Raw genomic sequence first — 14,512 nt, 5'->3', positions numbered from 1 at the left:
AAACCTAAGGAATGTCCCTCTTATGTCACTACATAACAGCAAGTATGAGTGTTTCAGCATTTTCACCTTTTTTCAGTGAGAACTTCCTCCCATAACCCCATTTTTTAAGAAAAACCCCCTACATAATTTTGCACTGTTTAGAAAATTGTAATTATGAGGCTTAAGGTAGCCTGTTTTTGTTTAACATGGCTGGGTATCATTTCAAATGTTCTGATATTAGTGCCAACACCACACTTCAGTTTTGGTACAATACCAAAACAATTCTTTTTTCTACACATTGCATTGTGAAACATAAACATGGTTTCTTCAAAAGCCTGTTTTAGACAAGTTAGCATCGTGGTCGACTCTAGGGATAGATATCAGTTTATTGATTGGTCCAGAATGAAATATCTACTGGAGGGATTTGCTCAAAATTTGTACAACATTAGGACAACATTTTCCTCTAGCACCACCAGCAGGTTAACATTTGTTGGTTCACAACTTGCAACATGAAGTTTGGTACAGACAGACATTCATGTGCCCCCTCAAGACTTGAACTTTCCATCTTGCGCCACATTAGGTGAAAAGTTTAACTTGTCCAATAGTTAGAACAAAGTTCATGACATTCCCATCAGCCTTAGCTGTACTTTCTGTTTAGTACTGGTTAGCAAATGTCTGCATGCTAACACCGTAAACTAAGATGACTAACATGGTAAACATTAGTTTATACCTGCTACAAAATCTGTATATTAGCATTGTCATTGTGAGCATGTTAGCATGCTGATCTCAAAGCACCACTGTGCCTCACAAATATAGCCTGTACAGCCCCACAGAGCTGCAAGCGTAGAGTGTTTTTTGCTTATTTAGGCCCAATACAAGAGGGAACAAAATTAAATAATACAAATTAAATTAACAAGCAGCCGCTCAACAATTTTGCCTAAATAAAGTCATAATTGGCAAGATTTTAATTTAAATTAGGAATGATCTGATCAAAGAATAAGTTAACAAGATATGAATCAGTGCTCACGTTTAGCACTTGACAGCTTTTGATACTTTTGATAGCGCTAGAACGTCAGCACCAAACTAGTATTACTGTTTGATACCCAGCCATGCTTAAAAAAGGTTATAAGTAGGTTCTTCATTGAATATCAGTTTTTTTCCCTAAATAAATATATAGCAATTCCAAATAATTCCAAACACAGCCTTCACTTGTCCTCTCTACTTTTCCTCAAACACCCAAGAGACACGCAGACTCAAACGCACAAAAATGTATAAACCTAGCTAGCTGTCAGTCACCATCAACCTTGAGGTGAACCCCTCAGTCATTTATTACACATCATCCCCTGAGTACAGTCCTCTCGTCCCAGTGATGTCTGGGAGACAGAATGCTCAGATTCAGGAGTCTCCCCAGTCAGACAGCACAGTCAATCAAGTATTCTACCCGCAAACCAGCCCATGGTGAGGCTGGGCTGACAATCCCGCTCCCATCACTTCAACTACCCCCCCAATTACCCACCAAGATTTAGCAGAATCCCAATGACACTCTTTCTGAGTATGACACCTCATTATTCCCATATCACCATCAAAATTCTCAGTGTTTCTACCTGCAATATACCTGTTCTGCTCCTCTCATTCTGTCTGTGTCTATGTTGTAGCTCTCTCCACATCCATAGCCACATTGATCTAGTTTCCTCTAGTCTGTTACCCTGAAAGACTGAGTCAAACAGAGGCAGTCTCTCATCTAATGGCTCAAAACTCGCTGTAATCATTCCGTCACACACACATATTGGGCATGGCTCAATACTGTTTTTTTACAAGATGAGACAAATGGAGACAATGCAGGGTGAAGAGAAAAGAGAGAACAAACAAAATTACAGCTAGGAGAGAGCAAAGGTAGTGGAGAGAGAGTGGAGGTAGACAGAGAGGTTGGCCCCCACCATTAGATTTAACATGTCATCTACCACTACATATCCGCTCCTCCTATCCTCTTGCCTCACCCTGTCTCTTCCCTCCCTGTGCAGCAGGAGACAGTAATGAGTGCTCTGACCTTGATCTACTTTTCAGTTATTATTCCAATGGTTAAAACATGTAGAGAAATACAAATACTTGAATACATATTTTTTAAGTAAGTACACAGCGCTGTCAGACCTAGGGACAGAGAAATTAAGTGATACTGTTACAAAAACGTAAATATGAAATTGAACAGGTTCCCAAATCTAAGAGGCCCCTACACAGCGCACAAAACTAAACAAGCGCTAATGTACTGGGCTGTACATTTAGCTATATTTTGGCTAACACAGGAGATTGGAGAGGTGGATTGGAAGTGGATTATTCTGCTGGAGTGGTTTGAGAAGTTCTGACTGCAGCCGACAAGTGTAGCAAGGGACAAATCCTAACACTTTGGAAGCCTACAGGGGTTAGTGTTTTGATCTATCCAAATACACACACTGAAAGAGGACACTGTCAGTACAACAGCAGCTGCTCCAGGATGTGCAGTCCAGATACAGAAGAACAGATCCTCAATATCTGACAATCAGCAGATTTCCCATGCATGGTAACGGGGCTCCAACTCCCACTTCACCAAAGGGTTTATCAACAGCTATCTAATCATGAACAGTAGCATCTGGCCTCAGATTACAATTCTATATTCATTTCTTATCACGCTCTGTTATCTTAACCAGTCACGTTTTCATTGTCAAACCCTCCACTTTCACTTCTGTAGATCCTATTTGTTGTGCTGTTTAAGAATTATTGGTGCCTGAAGTTTCACCGGTATCATGGCTTCCCATGGGCTGGGGGCAAAGGAGGGGGAGGTAAGTCATCTTGTTAGGTCTGTCCTCTCCCCCTAAATCAGGTCAGTGGGCACAGCAGGCACACTGACATGTCTCCCACACTAAGTGGGAGGATTTCAACAGCTCCCACAGATTAGGACCATGCGATTTCAGGGGGATAAAACAGGGAGAGCCTGAGAGGTTGGAACGAGAATGAGGAGGCAGCAGATGGCTGGAAAATATTAAAGAAAGTCATAGAGTACTCACATGCAAAACAAAACAAATAGACAATGCAAATGAATAAAAAAAGTACAGTTAAGTGGTTTTGCTGGAAAGTCTGAAACATGATAGAGGCACGGCCAGTGAGGAGTTGTGTCAGCAAACATACAGCAGCCAAAGCTGTAAATACAGTGGGGGGGGGGAAATAGGCCCATCTGCTTTCGGTTCCTGAAATGATACCCTGCAACTGTCAACAAGTGGAGAGAGCTAAACATAAACAAAGAGTGACAAGTTAATATCAGAGCGGAGTCCCAAACTAAATCAAGTCACTCTCGAACAAGTTCTCCTTCACTGTGCCAAGAGAAATCCTGAAGAAGAGGCTATTGCCATGGCAACCATGCTGATCTATATCACTACTATAGTAGGTAGATCTGCTTTTTTTTCAGGAGACACACAGTTCTGACCAAAGCAGACTTCTTGACAAATTAGTAAATCAGACAGCATGGAAGAAGAAACACCACCCAGCACTTAGCCATGGCTAATAAATGTAAAACACCCACATAAATATACTGTAGAAATGCACATGACATGGGTGAAACAGCAGACATATATTCCTCGGGCAAAAGACAATCAGGGGGTAAGGCGCGGCACAGTCACAGACCTGAGATATTTTCCTACAGTGTGACTCAAAGTCATTTAATTCAGCTGTCAAACGCCGAATGCACGTCACGGAAACACTCAGAATTTACAGTGGGTAACACAATGATGTGAGGACATGACAAAAGGGATGATTAAAAACTCAAATTCATCATCAGACATGTGACTTGGCTGCACACTGGTGTCTCTAATTCACAGCCTCCCCCAACGACCACAACTTTTATGAGGCACAGTGCTGAGAATTAAGCCTCTGTTTGTCTGGATGCAGTGCAGCACAGTAGCCCAGAGCATTAATGTAAAGGAAGCAGCCACAGATTGGCAATTAGGGCAACACACACACAGGAGAAAAGAGGGTTTACAAACCTGCCTTTGGAGATGACTGCCCAACTGTCCCAGAAACTACCGAAGCCAAATGTAGCGACTCTCCATGGTTGCTTTCACGGTGTAATGTAAAAACCCAACTGACCGTTTTGCACATTCAGAACGGAGCTGAGCAGAAGGTACCTCTCATCCTCTGTGTCCATTTTACTCAACACACCTTCAGTAGGCAAGGGGAATTTTAACTACTGGTGCTGGAAAAAAAAAAAATCTCCAGCTCTTTCCATTCCCACTGGGGGTGGGGGAGGTCTTAACAAACACAGGTCTGCTCCATGAGTCATCAGCACCCAAAGCCTGATATAGCATTTTCAAAACAAATTTCGATCATTCCCTGTCTTAAGAAGGCCATATTGTAATGAGGATTATGCAGTTTAATCTTCTGGATCAAGGCTTGATCACTCTTCATACTGACTAAGCGTCTCTGAAGCGTGAATACATTGATTATTTTACCATATATTGATCGGTGGGATAAACCAATCGCTTGACAGGACCAGTTAAAAACCAGCCGTGTTGGTTGACTGCATGAATGACTAAATTGCTGACTGATTGATGACAGACATTAAAGGCCTTTGGGTACAGTGTCTCAACCTCCATATGCACGCACAGACACACTAACACATGTACATGTATATGGTCTGGTCGCTTAACTTTATAGAAACCCATCTGCAGAACAGACCAGAAAATTACTTTGACACCTAATGTCATTATTGTTGATTATTACCATTAAATTGTGATCTGCTAACGCTTTATATCGCGCTGTAAAGTCAGCAGCTACCAAAAACACGGCAGACCAAATCATTCCCTTTCCAAAATAAAAAGCAACCCATTCTTCATATTTCACAGGGAACCAAATCACACCTCTCATGGCCACAGAATAAAGCCTCTGGAAAAGCCACTCTGCTCCAACAGAACAACAGATGGAAGTGGTGAATGCAGAGCATGTCCACTGAATCCAGCTTTTCCAGTGAACATTTTCACCTGTTTTTTGCTATGAGAGGAAAATGGGAAAATTAGAGGTAGGACAGGTTACCAGTAGTAATGTGTTTATTGCTCCATGGGTCTATGTGTGTAGGGCAACAAAAATTAAATATTTGAATGATTGAATAATCAATGTGTAATTTGTTTGATTAAAAAAATCCAATGTTTCATGTAAATACAGTACATAACCCAAATCCACTGTATTCAACTTATGTTAAAAAAAAGACAAAAACACTTAATACTGTTTGAACGAGAGCATGTTTTGCATTTTGCTTTATAAATGACAAAAGCTTAACTATCAAAATTGCTAAATTGCAAAGTTGTCTATCAGGTGTAGCATGCTAATCAGCTTAGCCTGGTTAGCCAGTTTAGTCAAGCTCATGTAGTGGCAGTTTCCCGGTTAGTTACAGTGAAAACTGGCAATGGTTAGTGTCAAACTATATTCCAGCACTGAACAGATGTTGGGTATGTCTGTCAAAACATTTGGACATATACAACGGCAAGTTTATCTAAAGTATATCTTCTTCTGTCCTGTGGCCCCCTGTCTCAGCTTCCATTCTCAGCACTGCGTGGTAGTACTAGGTGAGGTGGAAGGGTGCCCAACGCACCACCCTGCATCTGCTCCAGGCAGGATGGATGTCAGCATGTGACTGGGAGTGTCTATGAGGCTGCTGACAGTCAAAGTGTCCCAGAGCGGGACAACCCTGCCCAGTACAGGTCACCGTTTTGCCCATTCCAGTCCAGTTTAGTCCAGTCTGGTTGGTCTAATCCAGAAAGGGTGTGTAGATGTTAAGGCCCTGGGTTGGTGAAAAAGAAAGGTTGAGGGTGAGGAATCAGGGGAGTCTCCTCCCCTGTCACTGCTCCTCTGTGCTGATCCACACTGGACTCTTACCAACATGCGCACAGACAGAAAGGTCACTGTGCACTCAACACCAACGCATCTTATTTGACGTCAGAATCATTTTCAAAATGTCACTTGGCTCCTGAATGGCAGCGTCAGCATTTAGAGCTTTCCAGCAAGGAGCATCTGAGGCAAGCAGCGCCCGTCAGTCTGTCTAAACTTGTGCACAAAGTGTTTGACACTTGTGTCACTGGGCTGCAATTAGATGAGTCACTCAACTTTGAAAACTGAGAATACCTTTCAATGCCAACGAGAGAGAAGTCTAAATTAACATTATGTGTAAAACGAGTCTTGAGTAGAAACCTAAATCACTGAAACCTTTTCGAGGCTTGTGGAGGGCAGAATTAGTTAGGACATAAGAGCAAGGAGCCAGGACATACTAAGAGTCATGAACACACATAAATCACTGTACAAGGAAAGGCCTGTTATAGAAGCCAGGTGTACACTAGACAGACTAATAAAGGCTCCTATTTCCTCTCTAATGGCTCCAGTGTTTCCCCTAACAGTACTGCACTGCAGTGCTCTGAGCCATGTTAGTGTACCCACACAGGAGACAGCATGACTGCCAGTGTCTTACACACAAAGCTGGTCTCGTTGCTCAAACCCGAAATAGAGATGCTGACCTACTGCTGCATGCAAATTGTCTTCAGAGCTACGGCATCTGTACTAAAGAGATTGAATCAAAAAGCTAAACATGATTGTGCTATAATCCAGCTGACCGTGTCAGCCTACACTTTACAGATAGCAGATTTTCTCCATTGGGAAAAAAATCTACTATCATTACAATGTATTATATACTTCATAACATGTAAGTCCTGAACACACTTTTGTAGTCTTAAAATATATAGGCCTAGATCAAATTATGGAAATACCACTATTTTCATCATTGATGAATCCGCTGATTATTTTCTCAATTAAGCCATTAATCAATTGGTCTATAAAATGTAGATTTTGCTGTCACACAAGTCAAAGAAAAGCAGCAAATGCTCACATTTGAGAAACTGGAAGGGGGTAATGTTTGGCATTCTTGCATGATAAAATTACGTAAATGATGATGAATTGGTTCAAATCTTTGAAATCTCGGGATCCAAGCATTCATATTTCACCAAAGTAAGGGTAGTTGTCCTAGTAGAGATATTTTATTCCAGTTTTAAACAGTGAAACATTCTCTATCCTCTATGTAGTTTTATAGTGCAGTAAACCCAAAGAAGTAAGATTTATGATTGAGCTTTTTGCCTTTACTGAGTTTGTGTTGTGCTGTTCTGATCATACCACGAAGCAAATGTGCAACGAGATCAATCCATCACTGTCATCTCTCTTGAGATGACTCAGGAACTTACCCATCTAGTCTCGTGATAAATTTATTTAATTTAAATTTGTTGTGTGCTATAATTTATCATATAGTTAATTTTATTTCATTAAAGTACAATAATTTATTCTGGCCTTAGCTGAGTTGGTCTTAACGTCAGGTGAGGTGGTCCACCTTTACTGTAATATGATAATACAACGGTAAGCTTGCTGTAACATAAACATCTCATTCATATAAATATAAACCTTTTTTTCTCACTCCAAAAGGACTGCAATTACATTAACTTGATTACATGGCTAATACCAACACAAAGTTATGAGTTACAAAATATACACATAATCCTTAGAAAAACACCAATTAATTAAACTTTTTGTGTTGCCACTTTCAACTGAAGCGAAACTCAATTTACACTCCCCTCCCGGCTCAGCCTTTATCATCTCCATGAGCTCCAAGTTCCCTTTTTGTATCGTCAATACCGTTTTATACATTCATGACATCAGATGACGGTGCAGTCAGGTACTTCCGGGTTTAAAGGGAATGACAAACTAAAGGCCATAGAACAAAACACCCTTAAGAAATAAAATCAATGAGTGTCATTTACACTTGTGCTTGTTGTCTCATCTACCTTGGTCATATCGTCTTTCACGTGACCGTTGGCTAAAATCATGGCCCTTTGTTGAATGAGCTTCAGAAAACCACAACCAGAGCAGTGGGACACAACTACAAAGACGGTTCCAGCATCAACAGTGAAACTGTGTAAGCTTTTGAAGTGAGCAGTGGTTTTAAAACAGGAGAGGGCAATTAGAGGCAGATGACCTCTCCTCCTGAAGGAGGTCATATGTAAAGATGGTAGATATTACTTCGGATTGAATTTGCCAGGAGGGAAGTGTTTTTTGTGAACGTGTGTTTTTGTCTTTTCCGCCTGTCTGATGCCAAAGTCTTTTACAAAGACAACACACATGCGTCGCTGGAGACAAAAGAGCTCTTAACACTTTCTGAGTGCCTGCCCACACCAAATGGAGATGTGAAGGACACATGCAGAAAGGCATATGCACGCAAAGATGCCAAGACACACATGATACTAGAAACGAAAACACACATGCTGTGTCCTCTTACTGTCTAACCTTAAGAATATATGCCAAAGTTCAAACTGACAGTGTGATATCAGACAGGAACTGTGCGGTATTTAGACGGCTGCAAGATAAGACACATAAAACACACACCGTCTCTTCCGGTTAAGACAGTGGCAGCAGCGACTGCTGATCCACCGTTTTCTAATCATGGACATTTCCTTCTTTTTATGATTTCTATAATTATCATGCCAGCACAACAGGAAATGCCATCACCAGCTTTAAGTAGAGGAAGACCCCCAGGTGTCCTGGGTAAAGAGGAAGTTGTGGGTATAATTATGAGGGTGACGTAGTACACTAATAGGAGTGACTATTAAACATGGTATCTGCATGTTTGTGTTTTCCTGTTGGCTTGGTCAGTTTCACCACAAGTTCTCCAGCACCTCTGACCAATATGAAGCACTTCCTTCCTCTGGATTCAACCAAGGAATGAAAATGAAAACCACAAGGGTGACTTTGATGAGTTTATACGTACAGGAGGAGGACACATTAATAGAAATAACTTTACGTAGTCTTCGTTCGCTTAGAGAAAAGACCCATTTTTAAGGAAGTGTACAGATGCAGAAGTATAGTTGTAACTAATGACTCCCATAGACTTGCTACCCTCAGTCACAGACCTACCCCTGTATTAAATACTTGTGGACACTGTGGGTTAAAGACATGCTTTCCTTTGGCTTTCTCTAAAACTAAACCTGTCCAGACGTAGGAAAAAGGGTGAAACACGACTCACCACTTTTTCCACTGCCCAGGGGTTCTAGGATTTTGCCTTTCACACGAGGTTACTGTGTGTGTCGTTGTGTGATGGCCTTGAGTACAGACGGCTTCTACATGGCAGCCTTTTCATAAATACCAGTATATGGTGTTTATGGCTTGACAAACAGCTCATGATGAACAGTTTTTTTTTGTTGAGACTGTAAGGGAGGTGCTGATTCAGTTCAGTTTTCACATTATACTTTTGGACAACCATTACCATTCTTCTTTGCTGGTGTCTATGTTTTTAGGACTGTTTAGCAAATGAAAGAACTTTGCACGTGTTGAAGCGAAGCATCAGTAATTTGAGCACTGACAATTAGGAGTGCTTACTCAGATGAAAGTTAATGATTGTAAGACACTGGTAAAGTTAGTACGCACTGTTGACCACCTATAATAATTTGGCTGTGTAGCTTTTTTCCTATGCGGTGTTTCTATGATTTTGCCCATCTTATGTATATGTGAAATTACCTCACTTCAAGGACAGCAAAATTAGGAATCCACTACCAGCAGAGGCTTGGACAGACTTTAATTACACTTAAAATAAATCCATCTAATGGACATGATTATGTTGATATATGAGAAGCCTGTTTCTACAATAATAATGCCACCCATCTAAGAGGATCAGACCGCTCTGACGCCAGTGAAGCCTGCAATGATCCAGGAAAAGTAAGCAGCTGTACAGCTGCACAGCACCAGCGTCGTACTACAGCATATATGTTGGCAGCCAGTGGCTGCTTGCCTAAGCACCATTACATTGATCTGGGTCAAAAGGACGTTGATTAGACTGAGTCTCGCAGTCTCTAGGCAATGCCACAGTGTCTGCCACACACTCAGCTCGGCTCACACAGCTGCTGCCTGTCGTCATGGAAACACTCAGACTCCGCGCTCCTTAAGACAACTCCCTAGTCAGCTAAATTATAGTGTGCCAAAAAAAATCCCTAAGAGACTGAATACAAACATTAACATACCAGCACTAAATAACTGACAAAATACAGTAGTGGCTGTGCAATCGGTTAAGCTCTAAATCATCTTTGAGGTCATGTAGTCATGTAATGACATTATTGAGCTAGTAGTGGTAATCACTGTGTCACTTATATTCAGTACCACCATGGCTGCTCCTTTAGTGAGCATGTATCGACTCAAAGTTGAAAATTGCCTGAGTAAAAGAGTCTGAGTGCTGTTTTATCGAAGAGACAGCACAGGGGTAATGAACTGAAAAAACATTGGCACCGTTCGCTGCTCACTACATTACTGACCACACATCACTTGTTCAAGGAGCCACAGGGCTCAGCTCTCACTCCCAATTACCCACTGTAGAATAGATGAAAGAGAAAACCAAACAAACTAGGTCCAAAACACACGTCCGCTGTCCCACTCAGAAATTCCCTGAAAACACACTGCAGGGAATCCAAGAATCAAGGCAGCAGAAAATTGCCCCCAATGTACGTCCTCAATAAAACATGCAGACTGGCATGTATATTTCAGAGGGCAGCGAGAATTAGCCCACATTCAAGAGACAGCTGCAACCCCACACACCCAAACATAACCCAGACAGAGGTTTAGTTTGGACGAAAACACATGCATTTTGTAAAGCAGCAACACCTGCTACAGACACACGTTCACAAACTGAAATACACATAATTCAAAGGCAGAACACATATTTGTGCACATATATCCACATGTTCAATCCCACATAAATATACATATAAGTCTAAGATTTAGAGACGACGAAGCGCCATTAGTAACTCACCAGCTAAACTCAGTTTGCCATCTGCCCTCGATGATTCCTCTGTTTTCACCCTCTGTCTGAAATCTCTGTAGATCCTTTCATCTCTTGCTGTGCGACACAAGCATAAATACAAAAAGCAGAGTCCAACCTAGTCTAACACTGAGCCACCAACAGGCTGTCTGAGGAGCCTGGATGTTTTAGTAGCGCTCTGAGGGAGACAGCATGAATCTGCTACCGCTACTACCCCTGTTCCCTCATCAACTCTAACCAACACCACGCTGCTTCTCTCTCTCTCTCTCTCTCTCTCTCTCTCTCCCCTCCTCCTCCTCCCCTCTTCCTCCTCCTCTTCCTCCTCCCCTCACCCTCTACAAACGCACTGTCACTGCCCCAAAAAAAAAAGGGCTCCTCCTGTCCTGCGCTCTCCCCGTCCTGATCCCCGCACCATTCAGAGCAGCGGACTAACAATGCCTCCGCTGCCGCCACTCTGAAAGGAACCCAGGAGCAGATCTCAGCCGGCAATAATGCCGCCCAACTGTCACCATGGAAACTAATGACGGCCCATAGGAGGGAGGGAGAAAGGTTGGGGGGGTGGGGGGGTGGAAGGGAGAGTTAAGTGAGAGAGAGAAGAGTGGAGGAGGGAGCGAGGAAAAGAAGTGGCTGAATGAAAGATGGGGGAAGTGTGTGTAAGCATCAGTGAGTGTGCCTGCGTAGTTGTTGCATGAGTGTGTGTGAGAGGATATGAGTGGACTGGAGAGGAGGGACAGTTTTGGAGGAAAGAAACATCTCTTTAAGCCTGAAACTAATTATTCTCATTATCGATTAATTGTTTATTCTGTAAAACATCAGAAATGGCCAATTACAATTTCCTTCAATTTGACGGTGTTGACAGAATGGCAGCAAATACTCGCATTTTAAGATGGAGAAACTTGCAAATGTTTGCATTTTATTTTCTCTTTTAAATGACAAAATCAATTACCAACATGGCTGCTGATTATTTTTCTACTGCTTGACCAGTCAGTCTTACCTGTAAATAACTTGGATTTCTAATCTGTAAATTATTATATAAAAACAGAGATAGTCAGCAAATCTAAACCACATGAATGCTTGTTAGTTAACTCAAACAAAATTGTTACTGAGTTGTTTTTGTGTCAGCTGCCTAATCGACTGATCATTTCACCACTAGTTCCTCCCTAAAAAATAATTTGTATTTCTGATGTGTCTAAATAATAAATGTTGCTGTATCCCTTGGGGAGCCACTTTACCACAAGTCTCTGTGGAGTACATTCGTATCTCTGTGCGACGTCCCCCCACAGACATGTGGATTACAAAAGCTGCCAGGATGACGCGCCCAAGCTGCTCCAACCCTCTTCATATGCACATATAATTAAAACAACCCCCCTTTGCTGTCCATATCTCTCGGTGTTCCCCCTCTTCCCACTCAATACTTGGGAGTGACATCGGCCTGAAAGACAGGGTGACATTGCCCGACACCGGGTATGAACCCACAGACGAATGCCACCAATAACCATGGAAACACTGCTGGATATATCCCCAGTTCCTAAAGGAAACAGGGCTTTTTAAGCAGGGTGTGAAGAGAGGAGCGGAAGAGAGGGAGAATGTAAAGGGGGGGATGGGTGGCTGTGTTTCGATTTAGATTCAGGAAACGCAGGAGCTTTAAATTTTGAGACGAGCTGAGAGTGGCTTGGAGTGGGTTAAAATGGCCCACAATTGATCCTCTTGTCCTCATCTTGAAGCTGCAACAATAACAACATCCACACAAGAGGCCACCTCTTGCTGAAATTCTCAACAGTGAATTATGCATCACACTGGACTGGGGGAACAGGTGCGGCTCTCCACGGCAATAAAGCTGGCTGCTCAACCCAGCAGACCCGCCGAGGTGTAATATTCTCACATGAGGAAAAGAAGAGATATAGAATCAGTGCTGCAGCCACCCCGGAGGGCAATCCAAATAAGAGGGAAAAACCAATGTCAAATAAGAATAGGGCCTCGCCTTTGTGGGTTATCTAATGAGGCATGGTGCTCGTGCCCCCTCTTTACACCAAAGAGAGGAATGTGAGCTGTGGGTTACGGAGGAATGCTGAACCTCTCGCCATCTTGTTACCTCTTTTTAGCTTACGTAAGGTGGAGATCGCTGCTCAAAGAAGAACTCTGCTTTAAAAGGGGGCAACAGAGATGCAGTCACTGACAGGGACTAGAGATAAACAGAGGCAATGCAAGCTGGCACGGTTCTACTGCCCTTCACCCTTTACCACTCTCACTAATTACAACAATGATCTCTTTCCATCTGTCCGCACAGAAGAAACTTTGTGTGATTATTCAGTGTGTCACATACAAACCCACTGCAATATTGAACACTAACTAGCCCAAATCTTCCTCACTCAACTGACCTAAGGAGGGCATCTGTCACACATCTTCCCAATGGGATCATCAACCACACACACACTCCCATCAAACATGTCAGACAGTTCCAAAGGGATAGAAAATACCACTTATTTTCTCATTTTTTTATCAGAAAAAAAAAGATGTTTCGGTCAGACAATGAGACAGGGCCAAAAAATCTTGTGTCTATGTTTACCCTTCAGTCTATGCATTATACTGTCCAGAAACTGAAACATACGATGCCATGGTTCACCACCCGCCGAGACTCCACTGCTCTGCAACAAATGCAGAGAGATACACATCAGTGCTGTTAACAATACGCGAAACACTGCATCAATGTCGTTTGAATGCCTGCCAAAGTCCTGTCAACAGGCTTTCAAAGGACTGTGCTGGATTTCATCTGCACAAACACACTTTTTTTTTTCTCTTTATCAAGTCCTGGCCTACTGCAGTGACACTGAGGACTTAGCCCAGTTAGAGTCAGATGGGACCTGGTACAAAAATCTGCATAGATAAATAAGTATTTTTTTCCCTTTTTTCTTTTAAATATATCAGATCAATCAGTGAGCCGATGCCATAGCACACTTGATTTGGCTGCCTCGGCATGAACTCTGCAGATGAAAGCCGGAAGGAGGACACTGGGCTGTTGTCATGGAGACAATTCACATTCCACAGCATGTTGACCCAACTCCAGGATTTTCCCAAAAAGCCCTCACTCACACAGAAAGACAACACAGCCATGCATGCATATATAATAAATCTACACACTCACGCTCAGGCTGACAGACAGATACATACAGACAGACAGACAGACAGACAGACAGACAGACAGACAGAAAGACAGACACAATAGACAGATATCTACAAGCTTAAGATGGGAAAATGAATAACTTTTACATCCATAGGTCTCTGAAGGTCCCGGGGTGCCAACAAGACACAACATCCAGACAAACCTCAGCAGAAGACGGTCAAAGAAGGACACTGTTAACGCAGCTTGAGTCTTCCACTGTTAGTGACACACATTCATGTTGACTCACTGAGCCCGCGGATCAGCTTTCTCCGAGGGGAATTGCATTCACAAAGATTCAATACAGGGATCACTTAGAGCTTTTAGAAGGAAATATGGTTAGATTATAGTTAGGAATGAAGACAGGTGTTCTTATGTGTCCGGTTTAATTGGTATGTCTCGTTTATCCTTTAATAAAAGCATCTTTAATGGCCATTCCCAAATATCTGCCTGCTCAGATATTGCCCCCGACAGCCACCTTCACCTTAACCTTAAGAAATCAAAGAGATGCTTTAAATCAT

This window comes from Micropterus salmoides, unplaced genomic scaffold, assembly GCF_014851395.1.
Source record: "Micropterus salmoides isolate LMB-PRFRI ecotype aquatic unplaced genomic scaffold, ASM1485139v1 Ms_hic_scaffold_16, whole genome shotgun sequence".
NCBI lineage: Eukaryota > Metazoa > Chordata > Actinopteri > Centrarchiformes > Centrarchidae > Micropterus > Micropterus salmoides.
This window is presented reverse-complemented; position numbering follows the sequence as displayed.